Source organism: Lonchura striata, chromosome 1, assembly GCF_050655825.1.
Source record: "Lonchura striata isolate lonStrDom1 chromosome 1, ASM5065582v1, whole genome shotgun sequence".
Lineage (NCBI taxonomy): Eukaryota > Metazoa > Chordata > Aves > Passeriformes > Estrildidae > Lonchura > Lonchura striata.
The window spans coordinates 75042618-75070111 of record NC_140703.1 but is presented as its reverse complement, the minus strand read 5'-3'; the positions used below and the strand labels follow the sequence as shown (position 1 = coordinate 75070111).

The 27494-nt window shown below is 35.9% G+C and overlaps 1 long non-coding RNA gene across 2 annotated transcripts in view; it reads left to right on the top strand.

Moving 5' to 3' along the window:
• Positions 1 to 27494, top strand: part of LOC146768723 (uncharacterized) — a 48264-nt gene that overhangs the window by 2429 nt on the left and 18341 nt on the right. The window contains exons 1-2 of one of the 2 annotated variants that reach the window (XR_014955925.1): positions 1 to 23547; positions 27362 to 27494. The exon at positions 1 to 23547 is cut by the window's left edge and continues 2429 nt beyond it. This is a non-coding gene — a long non-coding RNA (uncharacterized LOC146768723). The other variant, XR_014955924.1, reaches the window with a different exon arrangement.

Sequence of the window (27494 nt, the reverse complement as noted above, 5' to 3'; positions counted from 1 at the left end):
TTAAGTGGTCCTTGTAGTTTTTAACATAGATTTATATAAGTTTCCACTAAATGAAATTGCTTAAGAAATACAGGAACAGCACATTTTACTCCTGCATAGCATCCTATGTTCATTAATCATCATGCTTTATTATGCTTAGGGACAGAATTCAAAAATCAAGAGAGATGAAGATGGAGGAGAGCTTTTGAGATACTTTATTATATTTCATTGTAGAAGGGTTTTACCCATTATATCCACTGGATATTTATTTAATTACTGAGAATTTAAATTTTTCTTCCTCTCCAAATACCTGAAGAAATTACTAAATAATTTATTGCTGACTGCTGGGCACTACAAATTTTAGACTTGTGGTCTAAAGTAAATTAGGTAGACAGTAAAATAACCCAAAAGTAAAATACATTTCAAGAGGAAAAACTGAATTGCTTCTTTAATTAATTATCATAAGTTTTAATGAGCATAAGCTCTATTAACTCTGAACTCTGCTCTACATTTCAGAGATGGTAAAGAAGGCTCCTAATTACAGCACATTTTTACTTCAGCATATCTATATTCTGCTGCATGAATTCATTGAAAGCAGATGCAATTGACTTCAGACAGTATATAATATTTCCTTTCATTTCAGGAGACATTCATAGCTATGGAAATTACAGACCAGAGAAGACAGAAAAGACATGATCAAAACATATCCTAAGCCCTGAGGTCTTCAGTGCTTGGAAAGTAGCATAAACTCCTGTCTAGTCATACTAAAAAAATTCAGCATAGAATTCCAGATCAGCTCTGTGCCTCAGAAAAGATATGATCTAATAGCTTTTATGGAACACTCTTCAATATTCATATTCAGAGCAGCAAAGCTATTTTCAGCATCATGGACACTTAAACACATAAAGAAAAATGGCACAAGGAGATAAAACTGAAATAATACTATTCCAAGTCATCAAAGTATCATTATAGGAAGAAAGGACAAACAGTTCAAATAGATAACTATGAGGCATAGCAGTTAACTTTTCCTTGCTGAATATTTGACCAGAGGTGATTAGAAAAAGTGTGTCAGAGACAGGAGGGAGAATCTGGAGAAATATCTGTAGTAGAAAATATTTCTGTTTGTAGTGGGTTGACCTTGGCTGTACACCAAGTGCCCACCAAAACACTCTATCACTTCTCCCCTCAGCTGGAGAGGGGAGAGAAAATATGATGAAAGGCTTGAGATAAGCACAGGGAGAGATAATTCAGCAAGTGCTATCACAGGCAAAACAGACTCCACTTGGAGAAGTTAAGTTATTGCCAATCAGAAGTCAAGTAGGTTAATGAGAAATTAATCCAAATCTTAAACTACCTTCTTTGCACCCATCCCTTATTTTTGGGCTCTGCCTGCCTTCCTGTTCCCATCTCTCTAGATCACATTTACTGTTAAATAAAAGCCATGCTATTGGCTTAGGCATATGGTCTTGTTTGCACCTTAATTGCAGCAGAGGCATTCCTTACAATCAAATCATAACTGTTTGTCATATCCATGAAGTCAGAGGACAGAATCAAGTGGTGCTTTTCAGTCTGCAGCTATTGAACCAGTATTGCTTATATGACAAACATAATTAAAGTGCTAATTACAATTCTAAAGGAACAAAAAATATGTTAATCATGATGCAGCAAAAATTGACATGCTGTAAGTTCCTAAATAGAAGTATCATGTTCATAACTTTCCTCAACAATGTGACATAGAAAGCAAAGATGAATGACATAAAGTATAGTATTAACAATTCTTGTCTTGAAGAAAATGGGAGTCATAAAACATTTTGGAAGTAATGAAATACAGTAAACTGAAACAAGATGAGATTGAAACAGAAAAGGTTTCCTATATTTTCTCTCCAGAGAAGTAGAATTTGTGAAAATTAATTCCTTGTGTTCTCTTGGTTTTAGAAGGCTACATAGAACAATATTAAGGTATAGTTAACTCATAGAAAAGCAGAGAAACTAGAAAGAAAATGCTCAGTTGTATTGTACATTGTGAGGTAATCATAGCAACACAAATTCCCAAACCAGCATGATATATGATGATGTATATTGGGTGTGTTCTCCCTCTTCTGGGTGAGAAATTCAGAAGGGCAGCTGCGGTGAGGCTGAGAATTATCTTAAAATTGTAATCATTCAAAAGAAGATCACTAAGAGAATTCTCAAATTGTAAAGAAAATAGTTAATGATCATCAGAGGATAAATGGCATACATAGGAAAGTAGGAAGACTGAGAAGTCAGAAAAACAGTGAAGAAGAAGCATCCATTAATTTGGGAAGTTATGGAATTTTTTCATCTTATAAGGAGTTTAGATCATGTTACTTAAATGATCTAACCTGCTTTATCATGGGACAGTTGCTCTGGAGTTTATTCTAAATATCTTTGGTAGTCAACAAAACAATATAAAGGATCATTTAAAAAAGAAAGTTGATATTCTAGCTGCTTATGTTTCAAGGGTAATGCATAGTTTTGTCTGTCTTTGCTTATGACAAATGGGGACTTCCGTTGGGTCTAGAAGAAATATTAAAGCAGAGTTAATTTCATTTCAGGGGAGTCTTATCTGAAAAACTTACCAAAGCAGTTCACATAATTTTAGAGTCTGCATTCAACAGGATGATATTTTTTCACATGATGAAACAAGCTGACCTGGGGTGTGCTCCAGGATGAAGAGAAATGAAAGCAGGTGCAACGGGAGAATATAGGTGGTAGACTCAAAGGAATTTGAAGCCTGTTGGAAATATCTTGGAGAACAATGCTAATTCTTTCATAATAAAAAATAAAATAATTAAAGTGGATTTGTAATAGCAAGATACCTACTGGAAACAGTATTTATGGACATTCAAATTAATTTTTGCATTTTATTCTTTCAAAACACAAGAGTCTGGAAGTTAGGCTAGTGATGAAATCTGAGTTCAGAGAAATCTTAGTCCCTTCCACTCTCTCAGGGGACATCAAACAAAGGTTTCTGTCTACATTAGGAGAGTAAGGAAAACTGAGCACTTTTTGGCATCTAGCCAACCTCCGCTGAGTGTTAAATGTATTACAATTGAGGTTTGAAGAGAAGCAGCAGGATTCTGAGCATTCAAAGTAGAGCAAAAGGAGAAAGGTTCAGCTGTGCTCTCTTAAAGACTGGTGCCCACAGGACAGGTGAGAAGTCCTCTTATTCCTAACTTCTGCATAATGCTTTGAACTGAAGAGTGCAAGGAAGTGAGTGTAGAACAAAACCTCTGATAAAGAAATCAATGAGCAATTTAATAAATGTTTTTCCTGTGATGTGTCTGCCTCCTGGGTTTGTCACAGAATACATTTTTTGAGAAAAAAAGATATAGATCTCACTGAACTTGAAAACCATCCTGTAAATCTCTTTTTTCAAGTAATTCAGATAAAAAAGCCAAGGCACTATTGATTGTTGCAATTTATTACTGATGAATTTGTGTCTGGAATAGGAAAAAAAAGTCCATGAAATATTGTTGAAATAAATTAGTCCTTCAAAATTATAACACTGTTTTAAACATCAGAAAATAAGTGTTCCTCTCCAGGTTTAACATAGCAGTGTGGAACTATAAATATATTAACTTGTTGATGAAGCACTGTTCTGCAGCTGTGTTGGCCCATTCTGTCTCCTTTGTTTTCTAACATGATCTTTTCTCCAAATCACAGAAATATATTTTCCTCTTGCTATGAAACAAATGAAAAGTAAGGATATAAGAAAAAGATAGAGCAGATTGCAGTCATCAGGAGCAGGGATTGCTCATACAAGTGTACTGACTAGCCACGGTTTACAACCAGACACTTTTGTACCCCATTCCATTTCTTCCTCCATTGCTTCCTTCTGTTCTCCCTTCTCAAGCATATTCCCTCATTATTTGAAACAGTCCAAACAGCAATCTGAACCCTCAGGTTCTCATCCTTACTATTTTCAAAGTCGTTGTTTTCTTGCAGTTTTGTGATCAAAAAGATCAATTCACACACTTAAATTTGTGTGCCTGACAAATATTTCCTGTCTTTGTCTCTATTATGTTTTTCTGTCAGAGCTATGCCTCCAAATGTTTTGTTTACCATCTCCCTTTTACTTGGTGTCCCTTTTGAGAAAGTTGTTGATCAGAAAATTTTGCTGAAATAAACACTTCCATATTGAACATACCAATTATCAACTAATTTGACTGGTTAGGTTTGGTTGTCCCTCCCTCATCATTTGCCAGTCAGGACTGTGTCCCTGTATGTTCTCATGCATGGTTTTCCTCCTTTCTCATTATCCATTTTAGCACTGAAAATATCCTTGGCCAGACACTCTTAAAAGAGCAGAGGCTTTCTCCTTCTTATAGTTCCACATAATTTGTGGCCCAGCCTTTAGTCACATCTCTTCATCTTCCTTCTGTCAGTTTCCTTGTGATCTAAAGTCGGGTTTTTAAATACTCCTTTGTATTCTGTAAGTTTGCTAGTCCTGGTCAGTAATTTCTATTATGAAAAGCAGTCTGTTTTGATTCAACCCCAGCTGGAAACCAAGCACCAAGCAGCTGCTCACTCATTTCCCCCAAGCAGGATGTGAAGAGAATAAGAATATAAGTGAGAAAACTCATGAGCTGAGATAGAGACAGTTTAATAGGTAAATAAAATAACTGTACAGACAAGCAAACCAAAACCAGGAGTTCATTTGCTCATTCCCATCATCAGACAGTTGTTCAGCCATCTCCAGGAAAGCAGGGCTCTTTCATACATAATAGCTATTTGGGAAGATAAACACCATAACTCCAAACCTTCCTCCTTTTCTCCTTCTTTTCCCCAACTTCTATTCCTGGGCATGACACCATGTTTAATTTTCATGATTGTGAAATATCATCACTCTTTTATTATTTTTAATAGCTGAATTTTGTATTATTTACATATATATGTAAATATAGAAATATAGAATATATATTGTCACATATAACGATCACATGACAAAATTTTTACGATATTTCTTATTACTTTCTTGCAACATATTGGAGGACAATAAATTATAAGCAAACAACAAATTTAAATTAAGTCTTCTTTTCAAAACACATGCCAGTCTAACACTGTAAGAGAGGCATAAGAGACACTTTGAGTCAAGCTCTCTGCTCCTTGCAGCACTACCTAAGACTTAGCTGTGTAATTAACAGCCTTCTCCAGATACTCCTTGAACTCTGACCATCTTGATGCCACAATCTCTTCCCTGGGGAGGCTGTTGCACTCACTGATCACCCTCTCAGTGAAGAAACTTTTCATAATGCCAATCTGAACTTCCCCAATGCAGCTTCCTTCCATTTCCTCCTGTTCTATCACTGGTCACCAGAGAAAGATTAGCACCTCCCTCTCCACTTTCCCCTTGAGGAAAATGTAGATTGCTGTGAGGTCACCTGACTTTGTCAGACTGAAACAAATTACCTCAGCCATTCTTCATAAGTCTTACTTCTTGAGGCCATTCACTATTTTGGCTGCCTTCCTCTGGATACAGTCCCAAACCTTTATAGTCCTCTTAAACTGAGGCACTCAGAACTGCACACAGCACTTAACTACTCTGAAACTCAATGAGGGCACATTCAGGGTCCTTCATTCAGGGAGGGATAACCCCATGCACCACTTCAGGTTGGAGAAAGCACCTGTGGAAAGTCTGAGGGAAAGGAACTCTGCAGAGAAGGACTTGGGGGTCTTGGAGGAAAACAAGTCATGACTCATTGCCCATGAGTCAGGAGTGCGCCCTTGTGGCCAAGAGAATCCTGGGGTGGATTATGAAAAGCATTGCCAGCTGTTTGAAGGAGGTGATCCTGTTTCTCTACTTAGCCCTAGTGAGGTGACATCTGGAGTTCTGTGTCCAGTTCTGGGATCCTCAGTACCAGAGAGAGATGGAGATCCTAGAATAGGTCCTATAGATAACAACAAAGATTATCAACAGACTGAGCAACTCTCTTATGAGGAAAGGATGTGGGAGCTGGGCCTGTTCATCCTCAAGAAAGATGATTGAGAGGAGACCTCATCAATGTCTATCAGTGTCTAAAGGGAGGGTGCCAAGAGGGTGGAGCCAGCCTGTTCTTAGTGGTGCCAGGCAATAGGACAGGAGGCAATGGGCAGGCATTGACATACAGGAACTTCAATGAATATGATGAAGAACTTCATTACTGTGTGAGTGACTTTGCACCGGAACAGATTTCCCAGAGAAGCTGTGGAGTTTTCCTTTATTGGAAATATTAAAGAACTGTCTGAATACAATCTTGTGCCATGTGCTCTAGGATGACCCTGCCTGAGAAGGGAGGGCCAGGTGGACCACTGTGGTCCCTTTCAACCTGATCCATTCTGTGATCCTGTGAGGCAAGGCCACACCAGCGTAGTGTAGGGCAGGAGCATCGTCTTGTTTGACTGGCTGGAGACTCTGTGTCTGATGCACCCCACGACACAGCTGCTGAGGAACACTATTGACACATCATCAGCAAACTCCCAGGTATCTCTCCATGGGGCTATTCTCCAGCTGCTTGTTCCACAATTTGTATATATTTGTATGTATTTCCAGAGAATCAAGTTTTTGTTGCAGCTGTATGCAGCTTATCTACGAAACAATTCTGGAGGAACTCAGATGATGCATCTAAAATCAAATGTACAATTAGAATATAATTGATTCCAGTGCATTTAATCAGGGAACCTCATATCTCTCATATAGAAAATAAAGAACATGTGTAATAAAATTCTTAATATCAAATTTGAAAGATTAAAACCAGGCAGATTTATCTTTTATTTTTTCTCTCCAAAGTTTCATATAATTTCAACTAGACAAATAAACTCTAGATGTATCAGTTTAATTACTATACTCATTATTCAGTGCAACTATATTATTCAATTAAATCGAAATTAAAACTAAATTGAAATTACAATCTGAATAAACTACTGCAGGAAGCTATAAGTAATATAATATTTGTGCTACACTTCTGCTGCATTTCATTTAAAATTCACATGAAAATATAATTAAATCAGTATTAGTAACTTACTTTAGTTTTAGGTTAATCACATTTTAATGGAAACCCAAGAAGAAACAGCAAAATCACAATTAAGTCAGCATTTTACTTGCAGGTCTAAAGGCAAGTCCTTAGAGTCAGGGTTTCTTCAAAGACTATGTTTTCCATGTGTCTTGCCTGTTACAATGAAAACGAAGAAGGTAAGTAATATATACAAGGACAAGCTTTGGATGTTTATTGATAGCTTGGAATACTCTCATGTCTCATTACCAGATGATTGCAAAGCAAACTGTTCCTCAGTGTAATATCAAAATCTGATATAAAAGGATATCCAAATGGTTGTTGGGACGTCTTCAGCTTTATGGAATATAACTTCTGTCATTATTCCCTGTTCAGAGGGCTTATTTCTTGATTGTTAGGATTGTTAGCATTATAGGAAAGTATTAATATACATATATGTGTGTATATATATACATATATACACATACATCAAATCTCCAGATTTATATTTGACACAAGGCAGTGCACATAAGGCCATATATTGGCACTGTGCTTCTTATTTATAATCAGCCCGACATGCAGGTTATTTTACAGTTATGAATCAAACATTAAATACATGTTTTGCTGGAAATCGTGTTGAAAATATTTATTTAAACTAAATTGGAAAAAAGGATTTATGATTATGTTTAAAACCAGTTTTATTAATGACAGCTAACTTAAAATGTATTGTTAATGTTTGAGGGTGAAGATTATAGAGTTTTTATGGGGTTATAAAGCTACCTAATAGTGATTTAATATAATTAGAAAGATTCTATAACTGCTCAAGAATATCTCCAGTGGTTTTCTTCATGTATGGAGGTGATGAACAACCAATCTTCAAAACTAGTTTTGATATAATTTCTTTCAATGAAAACTTTAACAGAATGCATTCAATTTAATACATTGTAGTTTTTGTTTAAATTTCTGAGAAGAAAAAGAAGTTAGGTGCATCTTAAGCTGGCAAATTACTCTAACAGTAAATGTAACTAATATACAACTTTTTTTATGCTATCAGAAAAAAAACAAACTGCTGAATTGATGAACTTCTCTGAAGAACTGTTGTTTACGACATGCAAAAGTTCAAATTTCTTTTCTTTTATGAGGCATTTTCTTAACCTTTTGAGACTTAAGAAGAAGCAGACATATCTTCCAAAATCTGGGACTATGGATTTATTGCCATGAACCCCAGAGTCTCTTTTAAGAAAATCCCACCATTTCTTTTTTATCTGATCATTTAAGTGATCTTTGGTGACAATGCAGAATATGCAAGAAAAAAAATGTAGTGCAAACATAAAAAAAACCAGAAAGTATTCCAGGCAGCATTTATTATCAAAGCAAAAGAAAACATGAATGCAAGAGAATAACTGCTGAAAGTGTATGATCTGTGTTTTTTAAAATACCTTACAATACTAAACCAGAACAGCATTGCTAACACCTTCCATTATTAATGAGCACGCAGCTCAGAAAAATTTCCTATTGTTGCTTTTAAATACAGATTTTTTAAACAATGTCTAGCAGACACTTTTGAATATCTGAAGGAGAGCATTACTCTAGGGAGTTATTTATGGGATGGATGTGCTTATCCACAAGGAAAGAATGATCCTCTTAGCTACAAATACAACTTTAAGGAACAGTTTCTTATACAGCAAAATTATTTGAAGACAAATACATCTGAAATCTTCTGTCTCAAGCTTAAGTGCCTGATTTAATACTAAATCTTTTCAGTCAAAACTTCCCCTGTCCCCACAGGGGTAATCAGTACTTTTTTTTATACTTGTATAGCAGCTGTTTTTGTGATGACTAAGAGGAAATAAGACCTTTTCTCTCAAAGCAGTTGTCAATAGCATTTCACTGAGCCACTGGTAACTTAATTCTTACAATTGTTCTTGTAATCATTGGCAATTCTTAATGAATGACAAAACAATTATTTAAATAAAACTGCTGAGTACTTTAGTTGAGTGTTAGAAAAACTCAGTTACAGAAAAAATTTGCTTGGAAAATATGCCACCACTTTCCTCAAATCAATAATTATAATTAAATTACTATAAAGTGACCCAGAGCCAGTCTTTCTCTTCCATCAGGTAGCTTAAACTAATGGAAAAAAAGTTACTTCTAAATTATAACAGGTTAAGGAAATAACCTTTATACTTCAAATAATTTATATCTCTTCATATCCCAACAGTTCAGTAAGTAAATTATACTGTATTGTAAGACAATTACTTTTGCTGATGTGTAGTAGATTGCTCTTTAGTACAAATATCAGTTTCTATGAGTTGTTAAGGTTAAAATCAGAATAAAATTGAGAAAGCAAGTAGGATAGAAGCCCTACTTATTAAAGAGTTATTTCTTCAAATGATGTTTTTTTTTTTTTCTAATTGGCTCTGAACACCTTCTAGCAAAAATGATTACAGCAGCCAGTCCTACTAGGCTTAATAAATTATAATTCTTCCTGGAGTACTGTCACAGCTAATAACATCAGTGGGACTACTGACATATCAGCCTCTGGAGGTCAGGCAGAATCTTATCCATGATATTCTATTATTTTTTTCTTTTTATCATGTGAGCATTATTGGATGCCATCACATTTATTCAAGGTGTGACTGCAGTTGCATGCTTTTTATTTTAAAAAAGTATGAAGTAAAAAGCAAGTGAAAAATGAAAGTCTACAGTTTCTATTTATTGATATAGCAATTTCTGTGTTGCACTGGATTTATCTTTTGGCATCAGACTACTCTTTGTGAAGATACTAAGATGATAACTTATGAAATGAAAGCTATAACACAAAATTGTAACCTTCTCTTATGTCTTTTGCAGATCCTGCAGTAAAGAAGTCTGCTGAGTTTATTCTTTATGGTAAAAAAAATAAAAAGAAAACGTAAAATACAAATAAATGCATTTTAAATATTATGGACTGAATCAGGATTTTTTGACAATAAAGATGGAGATAAGCTATAAGTAATTTCAAATAGGCATGGAATAGTGATCATACAGCCATAGCTGCTAGAATCTCTGTTTACATATTTACTCCATCTATACTATTTATAAGTGTAAATTACTATGATTATGTCGATTTTGCAACACATAAAAAATTATCTTTCTGAAAATACAGGTTTCCTTTACTATGAGATTGTTTCTGAATGTTGCTAGTATATCTTGCAAAAGCAATTGCCAGAAGATAAGTTAAATAAACACTATCCTAATGGAAAACCCACATTTATAGTGCACTTGGAGAGTTAGGGCAGGGAAAAACTGATAAACTACCTCAGATGTTCTTCTTAGTGGATTTCCATCAGTTAGTTTTTAGGCATGAATAATATTATTTTAGTACCTCACTTGCAAGACTGTTAGATTTTTTTGTTATTTTAAGAGAATAAAGAGAGAGTAGTATGCAAAGGTGAACATTATTTTAAAAATTATTTCAGAAGTCAGATGAATATTGCTTAATGGAGTTATTGCATAAATGGTTCATGAAAGAAATAAATGGTTGCAGTTAGAAAAACAAAAAAAGAAACAAACTAAAGAATGGTGACAAACATAGAAGCCCCTGTAGGTACAGAATAAATTCTGTACTGATGCTGCACATTTCCTTCTTTTTTGATCCCATGCCTTAAGGGTCCATCCCAGGGCGTCCAAGTAACTAACTTCTGGGAAAGGTGGAATTTTGCATCCTAAAATTCAGGCTCCTGACTTTGCTCTTCACCTGACCCATATTCTCCATGATCACTACATTACAAGCAGCCTCAAATGATCAGTAACTTCAAATAGAGAGGATTAATTATATGTTCATAGTAGAAATGAGACCTAGGGTTTGTACCTAAAACAACGTAACTACTGAGCCCCTGTCTCACAAAAAGAACATTTGGTCTGCCTAAGCTTGGGTGTTGAGCCTACACAACTGTGTCTGGTGTAGTTGCCACTGTTCTCTGACAGCTCAGTGTTCATCAGACCCATTACTATTCATGATGAAATCTTAAAAACCTATCACAAGAAGATAATAAGAATATTAATTACTTAGTATATTCTGAGGGTTTTTTCTCCTTCTGAGACCTTTCAGATTATTAAGATGTCAGTCTGCCTATGAACAGAGACAGAGATATGCAAGTAAAATCTTTCTACTTTATCCTACCCTATAGTTTGACCTTGGATGACAAATATTTTTTTCAATATAAAATATGGCTATCATAGAGAAACCTTCAATAATCTATTATGAACGCAGTTCTATTTTTTCTTATTGCTTAATATAAAAATTACTCAAACATCTCAGATATCTCTGAGTCCTGAAGAGTCATAAATTTTGTCTCTAAGTTTTTCAGAAGAAATCAGTCATTATGCAATTATGTTATTTCAGTATTTCAAAATAAGAAGCACTAATTTTTAATATAGTTTGATATTACAGTATTAATGTTGATAGAATTGCTTTTGAAAAAGAAGAACAGGATGAATGAGGTGGGAGAAAATGGTCAGTTCTGTGATAATTCCTGCAAGATACTTCCTTTGATGTACTTTCAGATGGCTAAGTTTAATATTATAGAGATAAATAAAGAGAAGATACTTATATGGATATGTGCACATGTATATGTGTTTACTTGATGCATAATTTAAATAGGCTCATATACATGTGTCTCATATGGGAAGATATACTAATATCAGTATATATCCCACCTTACCTTAAGGAAGATATCTATTGGAACTTTATGGAAAAGTAGCTTTCTATATGGTAATTGCAGAGAAAATCTCCACAGAAAAAGTCAGATAGTTAATGCATTTTCTTTCTACTTACTTTATTGGGATCTGAGGGCAACCCTGCCTCTTGTTTTAAGTGTCTTATTTTTATACTTAAATAGGTTGCACTGTACATATGGCAGGTGTGTCAAGGCTATAAAAAAAGTAAAAAAAGTAGTTTTAGCCACATCAGCTTTTCTGTGACAGCTCATTTCTGTGTAGGGAAAAAACCTTTTACTTCTCCATGCCTTTTTCTGGTCCTTTCCTTTTCTTTACCCTTTGATTAAAGCCTTAATCAATGAAGGCTCAACAATCCAGGAATTTCAGGCTTATACTGCTGCAAAGTCCTGAGGATTTAGAAAAGACTTTTGATGGGAAACACTCATGAATATTTGTGACATTCTACTGATTCCCAGAAAAAGCTATCAGCATTGTTTGATGTTTTTAGAAAGACAGTGAACATGGGATCATTAGTAATGGTAAACAGTAGAACATGTGAGAGTCATGGGAAACAGGTTGTTAAGATACTCACACTAACACAAAAATCTATTGGAAAATAAAAAGATATGAAAACAAGCACACGTGCTCTCTTATCTATATTAGCTCAGGATAATGTAAATAAATATAAGTTACATCTTCCTTACTGAGGCCATCTGTGTTCAGTAAAGATTTGCCCCAGGAAAAGGTGATAGAAACTTCTCCAGGACCAAGAACCTTAGGGATGTTTCTTCCTTATAACAATATCTAACATTACACATGAGCTCCCAAGAATTCTGACATTAATAAGCTCCTTAGGGAGTGTGTTGAATCAGTGGACTCTTTGACAGTCTTAGTTGCAATCACTTCCTCTTCACTTTTAAGTGTGCTTTGGCTTCTGGAAGTTTCCTTAATAAGAGGAAGAAATGAAAGTTGATCAAAGGTAAGCATTCAAGGAAAGCTTTTCAAAAGCAGATAGTCTGTGTGTGCTTGTTCCTGTGTAAGGAACATTAGGCTGAGCAGGAAAACCTTTGAAAATATCTACCTCTCTCAGAAACTGATGTCTTCTAAGTAGTCAGTATGATTATATGCCCAAAGGATAACAAAGGCAACTGGCATGACATTATTAATATTCAAACTTAGGTGCTGGAATTTGGTTGATGCTATAATAAAAATAATAAATCATGGAAATGGGGAAGTAACTACAGATAATGTGGTTATCTAGTTCTCCAATTTATCAATATATTCCTTTTCCACAAATAAGAAAAGTAAAATGTTAATTCATTATTTAATCTAAATATCTGCTTTAAATGGCTGTCATTTCCAAAAAGACAGCACCACAGAAAAAAAATCTTGTTCTGATCAACATGAAAGCAGCAGGAAAAGGAGGGAAATTGATGACAGAGAGCAAGTAAAATCAAATTAATTGAGAGGGATAACTAAAAAAATAGTTGGTAATGTATATAAATAGAAAAATAATGCTAGAAGAGTATTACCAAAATTATGTTCCAATAACAAGATATATTTGGGCTTTGAAAAGGTTGAGATGTATTCTGATATAGTCATAACTCTGAGAGAGGTTTGTGACTGTTAAGGACTTCTCATGAGGAACAAGTAGAAACCAAATGGAGACCGTGAAAATGTATTTGACTCAGCATCCTTAAACTGATATTAAATTAAAATTTAATAAAATATAATACATATTTATTAAATATTAATGTCAATAATATAAATATTAATATGAATTACTAAATAGGAAATAGATTACCCTTCTGACCCTCTTATTCAGTGAAGGGAAGTTTTGTGTAGGGTTTTTTCCCTGTAAGACTGTCACATAAGCAGGATTCTCTGAATTTATACACAGTGACATCATTATTCTCAGGAGAAAAGGTTTGACCTAAGCAAAGTAATGGGTGTTATACGACTGCATGAACTTTAAGGTAATTAAACCCCATTAGGGATTAGGTAAATGCTAAACTTTTGAAATGCTTGGCTGTAACTTTTCACTTGACTAGAGACTCAAGATATAGATTCACTGGAAGTTTTATGGCATCATTACCCAATAGACTGTTGAAAGTACATTTCAGCAGACACAGTTTCTAGTGTAGTTTTTACCCATAGCTATCAAAAAGATGCCAGTGTGTCTACAGATCTAGCCTCTATGAACTTGTATTAAATATTCATTGGATAAAACATAAAACTGATATAGAGGCAAAGATGAAAACATCACATCATGTCCAAGAATTGTCCTAGTCACCAGATCATAAAGGTCATAACTAGTCTTCTTAATTACTCTTTTCTAAAATGATTAATCCTTAAGTCTGTTATATAGTGAGAAACAGATGCACAGGAATATGTCAATCAAAAAAGAATAACCTGTCAAAACCCTGAGAGAACATAGGTTTTACTTGTCTTACAGAAAAGAGTACACAATATCTTAAATACATATTAAGTAAAATAAATATTTGTTTGACTTTTTTAACAGGTTGATTTCTTTTGTTTAGTTCAATTTTTTTTTTTCCTTTTTGAGGGGGTAGTGTGCTTTTTAACAAAATGAGGTAAAACATCAGAACAATTGCATGGTGTTAATTCTGGCCAAAGATATCAAGTAATTTTTAAGATTAAGATGAATAAATTCTGGATAATAGGTTTTTAGTATATGTATTTCTGGTTTTGGAGGTCTTGCTGATCAGATTAGGGATATTTCTATTCATGCTACTTATTTTTGAGAGTCCCTTTCCTGCATGTTTAACCATTTCATAAAATCATAGAATGCTTAGAATAGGACAGGACCTCAAAGATCATCTAGTTCCAACCATCCCTTCCATGGGCAGGGGAAACCTTCCACTAGATCAGGTTGCTCAAAGCTCCATCTAACCTGGCCTTGAACATTTCCAGGGATATGGGCATCCACAACTTCTCTGGGCAACCTGTTCCAGTGCCTCACCACCCTCACAGTAAAAAATTTCTTGCTTAAGTCCAATTTAAATCTACCCTTTTTCAGTTAAAAAGCATTGCCCCTTGCCCTGCCATTATACACCCTGTTAAAATATTTTATTCTTTCTTATCATCTTCCTCTAAAGTAAAGGAAGTAAAATATTGGAAGCCTTCATGAAAGTGACCCTGGAGCCTTCTCCAGGTTAAACAATCTCAACTGCCTGAACATTTCCTCATATGAGAGTTGCTCCCATCATCTGACCATATTCATGTCCCTCTACACTACAAGAGATAGTTGTCTTTCCTGTAAGCCCCCAAAGCTGAATGTGGTACTCCAGGTGGGGTCTCATAAGAGTGAAACCTGCTGGCTGCACTTCTTTTTATGCAGTTCATGATACAATTATGTTCCTGGGTTGCAGGAGCATATTGTCACACACTACACACAGAATGTGTTTGCAAGGCTTTTGGATTCTGCACTGGTAGTCAGGTACTTAAAAATGGTTATGTTGGTACTGAATGTTGAAATATTTAGAAGTATGTCTACACATCTAAGTTGTTCTTCTTACCCAAGAGATATATTGGATGTAGTAGATATGCTCAAAAGTGGGTTGAATGAGGATGAGTATACTGAATTATTCACCTTAAGCAAAACAAAATACTGAGATTATGAACATCCTGCAGATAACACTAAGGTTATATCTACAGTAGCAACATATTTTTCATAAAAATCTGCTGTTCTTCAGCAGGAATTGATTAGCAAATCAAAACCAACTTTATGAAGGCTTCTGTTTCTACAGTGTTGGTTGCTTGCTTGCTTTTCCTTTGAAATAGATTTTTTTGATGGCTTAGATGGAACATCGGGCATGCTGTTTGAAGAGGTATGGTAGATCAAGCACTTCTGCATTAGGTATTGGAGAGCATTTGATGAGCACTGGAACTATTTCCAATTCAGTTTTCTCTATGGGAAGGGTTGGGCTTTTTTTTGTGGGGGGGAAATCCTCTTTAAAACTGTGTCTAAAATATGGTAACAATTGGCATGGCATGGCATGATCAGGAAAATTTGTTAAAAATATATATTTATGTTCCAAACCACAATTTAAACTAGATGTGGCTTAAGGCAATGTATCTTTGGTTAAAGCTTTATGCAACAAAGACAAGTGTTTTGGAGATGTTATTTTCTGAAATTCAGTTCAAAACTGCTATGAACTAATTTTGCTATGGAACTTGAATTCATTACTTTTTTTAAGTATGTCCCTAAAAACTGCCTTTCTTTTTTATTTTTTATCAAATAGTTTATTTTATTATTCTATTTAAGCAATTAAAAATTCTAGTAGAGAAGGTGCCAAATCCTAAATATGATTTCTGTATCCACTGATAAACCTGATCTCGCCTTTCATGTGACAAGATCAATCTCAAAAATATACTACACCTGGTAATGAGAAAAGGGTATGTGAACTAACCATAGCCATGTTAAATTTTCCATGCCCAGAAACAATGAATCAAATCAATCACAATGTTAGACATTTTTCTGCATTATAGTAAGTATGACTCCAAGAATAATTTTACTTGAAAACAAAATATTCCAATAGTTGGCAAAAAGAAGATATTGAATAAAAAGGTAGAGAAATTATGCTTGTGTGTTCAGTGATTTACAAGGGTGTAGGTCTTCATGTATTGATATAATAGTTTGATACTTGTGTAATGGAAGGTTTGAGGTTTTGTTTTATCAGGGTTTTTTCCTAATCTTAATTAATACATTTAAAAAGTTTGAAAATCCTGGCAATTATTGATCCCTGCAAAAGAATTTTGTCAAGAATGCCATAGAATATTTATCTTATCTCTCTAAAATATTGCTTAGTAACTGAGGATGTGTGTATGCAATATTTAAAAGTACTTTCTTTTTTTGAAAATGGAGAAAAGTGTTAGTATTTTTTCTTACCCCGGAGGAAATTTTATCTCAATAAATAATGATTTGATGCCATACATATGCCAAGTACTGGTTAATCTGAATTCACTTTCAGTTTCTAATTAGACATCTGTTAAAGTCTATAACAGGAAATCTAATAGAGTTGTGTTGTAATTTGTCAAAGAGATTAATGATTCACAGTGTTAAAGTGTCTGTAAATGGAGTTCTTATGTGAGTCATTATATAAGTTGAAATTAAACTCTTTTGCTTTTATGGAAAATGTTTCCAACTCATGTTATTACCAGCAATTATAACACCAAAACATCCCAAAAAAGAAAGAAAATAAATTATAAAGCTATTTTTTTGGCCACCATTCCTTAACTGGAATACTTATGCCTAAAGTAACTGCCAAAACTAATGAAAACCATTTTCTTTCTCCCTTTTCTCTTTACCATTTTGACATTCCAAGATTTTAATAAAAATATGCATAGAACTCTTAGCTGCACATTTTCCAAATTGATGGGAAAAATTATGAAAAAACATTAATTATTTGGGTATTACAGAATGTATTGCACAGAAAAATCTCATATATTGAGCTTATTTATGCTAAGAATTGCAAGTACGGGATGCACATTATGTCCCATAGTCTCTCGCCATCTTTCAGAAGTCAGCAGAAACTCAGTATGTCAGTTAAGTATCACAGCTGAGTTAAGCATGTTTTTTTACTGCCTTCAAATTTGAAGTATTTTTCAGTGTTTGGTAAATTTGTGCCTTATTTTTATTTAGATTTTATATTTTAAGAAACGTTCTGGAAGGACAGAACACTTCCTTTGCCAAAATAAATAAGCAAGTAAATTAATAAATAACTTATATCCCAGAGAAGTTACCACTGGCTTTGACAGTCCAGTGACTTAACAATAAGTTATTGGGTGAAAAAATCTTGACAATCTGCTTTCTCACTTTGCAGAGGAAGTCATTCATGTTCTGTCATGTGAAATTCACTTTGCATGTCTTAGAAGGCAGATGGTAGTCAAAATTTTCTCCTGATGCCCTCAAAAGTAATGTCTTTTTCTTATACTGTCTAGCTTGTAAGTGGCAATACCTTGTCCTGCTTGCCATGCAGTTGGATACTGCCAAATAAAACAACTCTGCTTATAGTCCTCATGTACGTTTTTAAAATGTAGTAAACTTCATAATTCACAGAATTATGCCTTTTTAAATTACAACAAAAGTTCCATATTAGCAAAAACACAGAACAATTCGCAATTGTTTCCAATTCTGAAAGGATATGGTGAATCAGAGAGAACACAATGTACAAGGTCAAAATTCCATCTGCTCTGTTGGAACAAACTCGGTGGTATTCAGCATGAGATCAACAAGTTTTATTTCATATGGATTTTGCTTCATAAGGTGCCATATTTAGAGTAGTTTATAAATATTATGGCCTTATAAAGGTTCATATATGCTTTCCAATGTGCTTGACTTAAAATAAACTAGAAAACATGATATTTAGAGGTAATAGGTAGGGGTTTTTTTTAATGGAGATCAAAAAGTCACCAATTCAATATCAAATTAAAAAAAAACACCAACTTGTACTTTAATAATGCCAGGGAACAACTTAAATTCCATATCTGCCTGCAAAATCAGCAAGAAATCTATAAGTAGAATGTGAAAATTACAATATTATCACAGATAAATATAATCATGGGTTATTACCATATATAGAAAAAAATTATATACAGTGAATAAAATGTTAAGTCACAGAATAGTAATATATTTGAACACTTAAATACATGGAATTTCATTTTGGAAACAAATATAGAATAATATTCTCTTTGGTAGAATATTTCAAACATTAATTTATTGCCAAAAAAAGAGTCCCAACTAAAGATGTAATTTTTAAATCTTTAAACTCAGGATCCAATACTACTGTGAACACCTCTCATCTCTCACTAAGTTACATGATTAGCATGACATGGATGTTGAGACATTTTCTCTATCATTACAAGTTACTGGAGCTGAAAGAACTGAGATGTGAATTCCTCTCTTCATTTCAAATGTCTGAGTTAAATCAGTTTGTCTTTTTTCTACTCATTCAACTCAATCATGCAACTTAAAATTATTTTAAGCATTTAAAAAAAAGAAGACAAAACCAAAAAAAAATCAAAATGCATTGCTTACAAATCAAAGCTGAACTGTGAAATTGTCATGAGGAAATGAAGGACATTCCTGACTTTTGAACATCATTAATAGAGTTCTGGCATACTTGATTATCCACAATTCTTTCTGATCTAACTGAACTCTCATAGAAATATTAATATACTGTGCTTTTTTTGTGCAATATTTTCTTCTCACATACTATTACAAGTAGTTAGGTACACAGACTTAAGCTTGTGTAACAGCTCAGAAGTACTCAAGTCACCCCAACCTTAAAATAAAAGATTTAACTGCATGAATGGATTTCATGTTAACCAAGGACAAGTCATCCAGCTGAAAAGTTACACTTGAAAAGGGACTGTAAAACCTAATTGGATGTACTAGACTACACGAAACTGTTACTCCCTGGACAATTTCAGAATGCATTGCCAAGAGTTTCTGAAATGCAACTACACAACGTAGAGGGCAAAGGACAAAACTAGTCTATCTGCCTCAGGTGTGGTATCAGGGGAAAGTAATCCCCTTTGAAAATACTATTTGGAAAATGTTGACAAAACTGTAGAAAAGTGAAAAAATGCCTAAGACTTATCCATCATATTCTCACAAGCATATTTACCATTTCTATTTAGAAACTTGCAAATCAGCTTTTTAGGTGCTACAGCTAGACCATGCTGAAGTACTAGTAATTTGCTATATCTTGTTCTTTTACAAAGACCTGTTACACCTGTGTCTACACTGTCAAATTTTAATCTGAAGGGCTGATGGTCACCAGCTAGTGACTAGGACAAATTCCTTATTAGGTCAAGCACACTGAACTTCCATCAGGGATAGATTATGTCCAAGTGTCTTCAGTTCTATTAAAAAGGTGTGGTACTTTTTTTGAGCAAATACACCTGCAGATGTGCATGTGGTTCTTGAATCTAATTTTAATTTTCTATAACATTAATCAAATTATGTCTCTTTCCATCTGCAAATTAGGAACATTTCCTAAATTCTTTTTTCCATGTGAAGAATATAAAAAGTTTGAGTAAGGGGTTGTCTTCTGAAAGAATATACTGAGATAAAAATTAATAACAACTAGTTTCAAAGTTGTCATAGCAAATTGTTTTTCACGTGTTAGATAGACCTGGAATTGATTATTAACCTACAATATTACTTATTGTTAAAAGTAGTTATAATTAACTGCAAAGATAGGGATCTTAAACAAAACTAGTCCTTGATAGAATTTTATTTTGTGTGTGCAAATATTATTTGGCATTATTTTTGGTATAACCAAGAGTAACCAAATTGCAGATCTAACATAGGTATAAGCCCTCAGAATACCTCTAAACCAAAAATGACTTGTTGAAATTACAAACTTTTGTTTTAACAGAATAAATATACAGGAAACCAAATAAAACATAGTAAATGAAATAACATTTCCATTAAGACAGCTACAGAGCAAGCAGAAAAACATCGGCCACTGCAGCCCAGTCTTCCCTTGACCTTCACATCCCTACCAGCCCCTTCTTGTTGGTGAGAATAAGGTCCAACATAGCAGCTCTCCTCACTGGCACCTCTATCTCTCAACACACTACAGGAACCCTCTGGATTGCTTATGACCCACTGTGCTGTCCCTCCACCAGATACCAGTGTGAATGAATTGTCCCACAAGTACCACAAGTTCCTGAATGTGAGCCTACACCTGTCCGTAGTGGGGCATGTACATTCAGTCTTCCTGGATGGGCCATTTGTAGCATTCCCAGTATTCCCACTGTGCCTGCTCTCCCTTTATTTCTCACCCATAAACTCTCTGTAAGCTCCTCACCTATCTTCAGGTGAAGCTCCATGTTCTCCAGCTGCTCACTGACATGGAGGGCAACACCACCTCCTCAACTCCCCTGTCTTCAGGTCCTTCTTAAAGAACCTGTACCCTTCCATTCAAACATTTCAGTCATAGGAGACATCCCACTGCATCTCTGTGATGACAATAAGATTCTAGCCCCACAGGCATGTGCATGGCTATGCTCCCTTTGTTTACTCTCCATGCTCCTTCGATGAAGCTGACTTCCATGAACCCTCAGCAGAGAAAGTTTCTCAAAGCAAGTCTCATCCTCTAAGTAGCTGTACTCCTAACCATGGCACCAATCTTGTAGCCATTTGTTGATTCCCTAATTTTGACTGGCTCTTTCAAAACACTTCTCTTTGGCTGGGAATCTTGTTAAAAAACAGTGTTTGTTCTGGAGTCCTTTACCACCTCTCTCAGGGTTCTGTAATCCTTTTCTAACTTAATTTTTTGCTCCTTAGGCTTTTATACATTTCCATGGCAGTGATTTTTATCTTGAATACTGGAAAAGTTATGACTATCAGAGCAGCTATACTTCTGTCTTTGTTTTTAATTATTCTGAAAGGCTTTAGCTCACTTATGTTCCCACATATTAATAATTCCTTTTCATATTAAAATTAGCCATGGTCACACAACTGTGCTGCATAAGATGACTCTGAATCACAGGTGGATAAAACCTGTGAAATGATGGAGCTCAGTATAAGTGCCAAAATATAGGTCTCTAGTGTCATTTGAAGATGAGTAATTTTAGATTCATGCCTGGCCTCTATATACAGTAGAGGTGTCTCATAAATCAAGTGTCACATCTGACAGTGTCATGGGGATGTCTAGGATGCCTTAGAGTGGTTTAGGTTGCTCTAGGCACATGTGTTTAAGCAATCCATTTGTGTCCATGGTATCAGAGGCTTGCTGTAGTATTTGGCCAGTCCACTGTAATGAATCTGTACTGGAAGATACTTGTGAAATGTAAATTTTGATTTATAGAATGTTTTAAAATATGTGCTTAGTGTTGCAGCCCTGGATTAGTTACTTCAGGGCCCTGGATTGCATGCCTTCTGCAGAACAAGATTCCAGAACAGGAAAACATAAGTCCTCAAACTCTTTTGTTCCATGTGTTCCTCTAGAAATTTCAGCATATGATGTGCCATATCTGAAATTCTCTGTTTTAAGCTCAGTGAGCTTATCATGTGAGAGTATCTGTAACAGTCCTGGGGCACTTTTGGACTCCTACTAGGCAGGAAGAAATCATTTGATGTTGGGAAGCCCTCTAGAGGTAGAATGGATCTGGAAGGTTTAATGCCTTCTCTCAAAGTAATTCCTTAGTTCTGGGAAGACATTTATTTGATTTGGTCTGAATGCAACATTTTCCATGAGTTTATAGTTTCATTGCTTAAAAGAGAGAGACATTTATTCCATTATACTTTGCAAAATTGTTGAGACAGAAGCAACTGTGAAGAAGCAACTAAGTTTTCTTTACATTGAGGGTGGCAGAGCTGGAACAGGCTGTCAAGGGCAGGTCATGAAGTATCCCACTCTGGAAATATTCAGAACATTTCTGGACACATACCAGTGTCACCTGCTCGAGGGTTGACATAGGTGGTCTCCAGAGGTGTCTTTCAACTATTCTGTGATTCTGTAAATGATGTATTATTAACTCAATTTCAGTTTGATCTCTGCCATGGGAGTAGGGTGGCACTGTGAGTAAGGTGGGGTATAATTTTTCTATCAAAATCTTCAAGGTGTCACCATCTAGAACCTCCAGAGTGAGCCTGTGTACTCAGAACTATCCTGTGTCTCTTAACATACACACTTAAGTGGGTGAGCATCACACTTTTTTTTTTTCCAAATAGACCCTAAACTTTTTGCGAGGTTAAAGTTGAGTTTTTATTTCAGCCAACTTGTTGAACAGGCTGAACTCCAAATCTAGGTGATGGCATTGGTTGTCATGTTGTATCAGTTTTGCTGTTAAAAGGAACAGTTTGTTTGATGAGGCTTGTTTGCTATTCTAGTCAATTTTTTTTCCAGCAAGGCAGGATTATTCATCTCCTATGCACTAGGTCCGAGCCTGTCTGTATCATGATTAACACTTCCAGAGAGGGAGCTAACATTGTTAGCAGTCATTTAGTTCAAGGTAAGCAACAACAGAGCATGACACAAAATATCTGAGTTCTCATGGTCAGAGAATGACAAGAACCATACCTAGAAATTCATAAATCCCCTTTATGCACTTTTCCCTCAGATAATTGAAGCAGAATAGCTAACTGAGCCCTTTCCAAATTCTCCTAACAGAAATGAATCCCTTCTATACACACACACAGAGTAAAACAAGTACACTCAATCTCTTTTCCACATACATATAAATTAGATCATTGGCTTAGTTTCTGCAGTTCCATTAACCTTTTTGAGTGTATTTTCCTTACCAATTAATTCAAGAATGTAGTGGTTTGGTCCTGACTGACAGCCGAGCAGTACACAGCCATTCACTAAATTCCGTTGCTACCAATATCATAGGGAGAAATAATAGGAAGATCAAAAGACCCCAAAAGTTATGGACAAGATAAAAATAGCTTAACAAATGAGGGAAAGAGGAAGAGGAAAGAAAGGAAAAACGTGAACGAAAGAAGTGGTGCAAACACAATTATTTGTGTCTTCCCACAGAAAACCTATGCCCAGTCAGTCCCTAAGCAAAGGCTACCTATCCAAAATACTCCTCCCTTTGGATTTTGGTGGCTGCAGATTGCTTTGCATGGAGTAGTCCTTTGCTCATTTGGGTCAGTTGTCCTGATAATGTCCCCTCACCTCTTATTTTACACCCTTATCTGTCTTACCAGGGGGATAGCATAGCATGGGAAGCAGAGAAGGACCTGCTGTGGTGTGGATGCTGCTCAGCAACAGCTAAACCACAGTGTGCTATCAACATCATTCTGGTCACACAGCCAAAGCATTGCACCTCAACAGACTGCTATGAACAAAACTCACTCCAATCCAACCAGACCCAACACAAAGAAGAAAAGGTAGATGTGCCACTCTGTACAACTGACAGAAGCATCATATTCCAAGATCCTGGTTCTCTTGGGTGACTTGAAGAAATATTGGGAGTGGGATGAAATCAATGTGCAAAAATTCTTGAGAGATTGGAGTAAAGAAGACAAATTCAAACTCTTCTCAGGGGTATTCAGTGACAGGACAAGGGGAAATAGTAATAAATTTATTTACATGACATTCAGATTAAATGTAAAAGAAAAAAGTCATAATAGGATTAACCCAGAAACAGATTTGTCTGAGATTTGGTCGAATTTCTATCCTCTGAGCCAATGAAAACCTGCACATGGTAGATGTTCAGCAACATGAACAACCTGCCCTAGCAAAACCTTTTCTGACCAGAGCAGTTTGACTAAATGATCTCCAGGGGTCCCTTTCAACCTTGATAATTGTATGACTTTAATTAGTTCAAAAAAGAGTCAATAAGAACCAATTTGCCTAGAAATAAATTACAATTTTTTTGTATCTGTTGTCTTCCCGCCCCTTCTTGACATTTCCACTGCTTCAGACAGGAGTCCTTCAGTCCTCATACATCTGTCCTTAGAAGACCCATACTTGTCCCCAAACAAAGGAAAAGTGTGCATATGGCTCCATAAATATCTATAAAGAAAAGGAACAAAACTGCTTAAAATATAACTATAAATATATATATATATATATATATGTACACAGCACACAAAAAAATACAGGCTGGTACTTCTTCCCTCTCCAAAAGACTGAATGGTAAAAACATTGAGATAAAGTGAGTGGCATTTATCCATACATTCTTGTGACTAAATTTAAGCAAGTTTAGGATATCTGCCAATGTAAGGGTCCATAGATTGAGACAGGTGCCCAAATTCCTAGAAGCTAGCACAGCTGAGATAAGTACGTGAATGTATGATGATATGGATCAGAAAACCACATTTAATTGTGAGCCTTCATATGTGCCTTTTAGGGATTTTTCAAAGTTAAATAAACATTTTTTTGCCACTGGGATTCTGACTGTGATCCAAGCATGGCTCTTTTTTCAGAGTCCTAGTCATATCTCTGGGCTTTTCAATCATTATCACATTTTTATAGATGTTAACAGCAGGTCAACAAACTAACCAGCTAGATGAATAACAAATAGGATTCTCTGCAGCCTGCAGGAATAAAAGTTTTACAGAATGCATACAGACATATCCACAGATACAATGTTTGAGGTGTGTTGATGGGGTGTTGTATGAAAGAAGGGAAGTGTCCTGTGATGCCTTAGATGTTGGAATATGTGAAGGGCAGTTAAACCAGCTGTCCATTTGTTTGGAGGGAGCAAACACTTTTCTTATCTGCTTTCTGATTTTCTCCTAAGGGAAGCTTTCTGGTTTACTAAAAATAAATGTATAGGAAGCAACTAGCATAAGCCTAGAGCAAAGGGTCTAGGGACCAGAGCTCTAGGGTGAAACACAGGAGTCAGCAACAGAGCAGATCAACATTATAAACATGCCAAAAGTCATGGCACGTCAGCAGAGCATGTCATTTGGGAGGGAGGGTGGGGGTGAGGGGGTCATGGCATGTCAGGAAGGGTAGGGCACAGCAGCGAGGGCATGGCACAGCAATTTGCAGGGCAGTTTGCCCAGGCAGGGTGAATGGGAAGGGCTCCTTTCCAAGAGGGCCCAATAAAGGCAGATAAACAAACTCAGCATCTGGTGCAGAAGAGCACAGAAAGATCCTTTCAGTCCCTGTATTATTAGCGCACAAGTAAAAGGCTCCTCGGTCATGGAGCTGACACATACTGTGGAGCTCATTCCCCTGCATTGGCTGCAGTCACTGCCCAGCTATGTCAGAGGCCTCCAGCCACACTGATCTCCTGATGGCAGACAGAGCTCTGCAGGTCACAGGTTGCCAGGAGTGCCTGATGCTTCTCTGTGAGGCTGGGGCAGAAAAAACAATTCTTTTGCTGAAGTTGTACTGTGGTTCAGGAGTTGTGTCACTAGGCAAGGGAGTTCCTTTTCTGGTAAAGAAGTTTTACTTGTACATTGTTTGTAAGCATTCTCCAACTAAGTGTAACTGCTCCCATAATTCTGCTGGCCCCCATCAAACACCCCCTGATTGTGAAAGGAAATATTTATGTGAAGGAGAAGGGAAGCTATGGAGGCACTCAGAGGCCCCACCATTGTTGAATGGCCCACTCAGCAGCAGCTAAGTATGTGAGTGCAACCAAGGGGTGTGCATGGGACACACAAAACTGTCTGAGAGGGGTTGAGAAGAATATGACCATCATCAGGATTAAACATCTACCAGGAAATTACAGACACTTCAGAAGAGGTCAATCTTAAAAGAGACATGAGGGGAGACACGCATTTGTGATGAGGAATCTTGTGAAGAGGAAGCAGTTGCTATCACAGGGAGTCTGTCCCTGCCAAGAGTGACCCTGGGGCACCCTGACCCTTGTCCAAACCACATAGAGGGTAGCCTGCCATAGGGCACTGGGAGCAGCCAGCAGCCAGGGGTAGGCTGGTATAGTGGGGACAGTACATTGGACCTCCATCTCAGGGTACAGGACACTTCTCAAGTCACCTTACCAGGTGCAGTCACCTGAGCAGGTGCACCAGAAGTGGCAGTGACATGCAAAAATGGGGAAGGAGTAATGGCAACTCCTACATCCAGGAGATGTATGTGTCTATATGTAGGTGTAAATACTTGGATTAGCCCTACAAGGCTTTTTTATATATTTGCAGGTGTTAATTAGCATTTTCTACTTGACCTATAACTGATTTTTCTGTTACATTAAGGATATTGATTCTGAATATATATCTAATGGATAGATAGTTAGTTACATTTCATTAATAAATCAATAAACTGCCTCAATTTGCAGATTTCATCAAAACACCTAGAGTCAATTAATTTTTGTCAGGCATCCTTGCAGCTTTTGGAACTTGGTGAGGTTCTAGAATTATGAATTCTCAGAAATAATCCCCACCCCGTTCAATATAGCTTTTAAAATGTTTGCTTTTGTTTCAAGCTTTGTAGCTTTCCACCTTTCGTGTCAGGATATGGAAACTGAGTAGGAGGTACACACTTACCTTCTGCATTGTTTTCCCTGGCCTCTCCAGAGAAGATCACTGTAGATGCCTGTGATGTACTCCTCTGAGGCATACTTTGTATGGAGCAGTGAGTGCATTAGCAAATTGTATGCATCTCAAATACAGTTGCTGCGCAAAAGGGGTTTTTGACCTCAAGTCTGTAACTTCTACAATAGTTAGGAACGATTAAAAAAAAAAAGACAAATCTAAAAGATTATTTCTTTTAAAGGACTAGAATGTCTGGGAAGAAGTATGTAACCTACCTGACTAATAATAGAAAAATCATTGCTTCCTGAAAAAGAACATAGTCAAAAAGACAATAAAAGTGAAGATGACATTCAGAAGAACAAGATTTTGGACAACAGTATGTGGGTCCTGAAATTCCGGGGCTGTTAGAAAATACACTTTTCTCAGTATACAATCTTTTATTGTGGTTACCTGTATTCTAGTACATGGAGTTCTTTTTCAGCATGACTGAATGAACAACAGTATAATAAGTGATTTACAGCATGATTTAATATTTTTAAGTTGTCACTTAAATTACATTGTATCCAATGCAATGACATTTGGCACATCACATGCACTACCCTTATGCAATTTTCCCACTCTCTTCACCTGGCATATAACACTTTCAGCTACAGGGGCAAAAATAGTAAGGTCTAACTTCAAGAGACAAAAATATCCTGATGTTAAGGCCTCAGATGTGTCTCAGAATTAATTCTTATTTCTTGTTTTCATCCAGGAATGGACATGACATACCACCATTGGTTTTAGATGGAATTAATATAAAATATCTTTAAAAACAGTGGGAAAAAACTGCATGTACCATCTAACTGAGACTGTTGGATGTTTGCCAGACCTTTTAACTCAAAGAG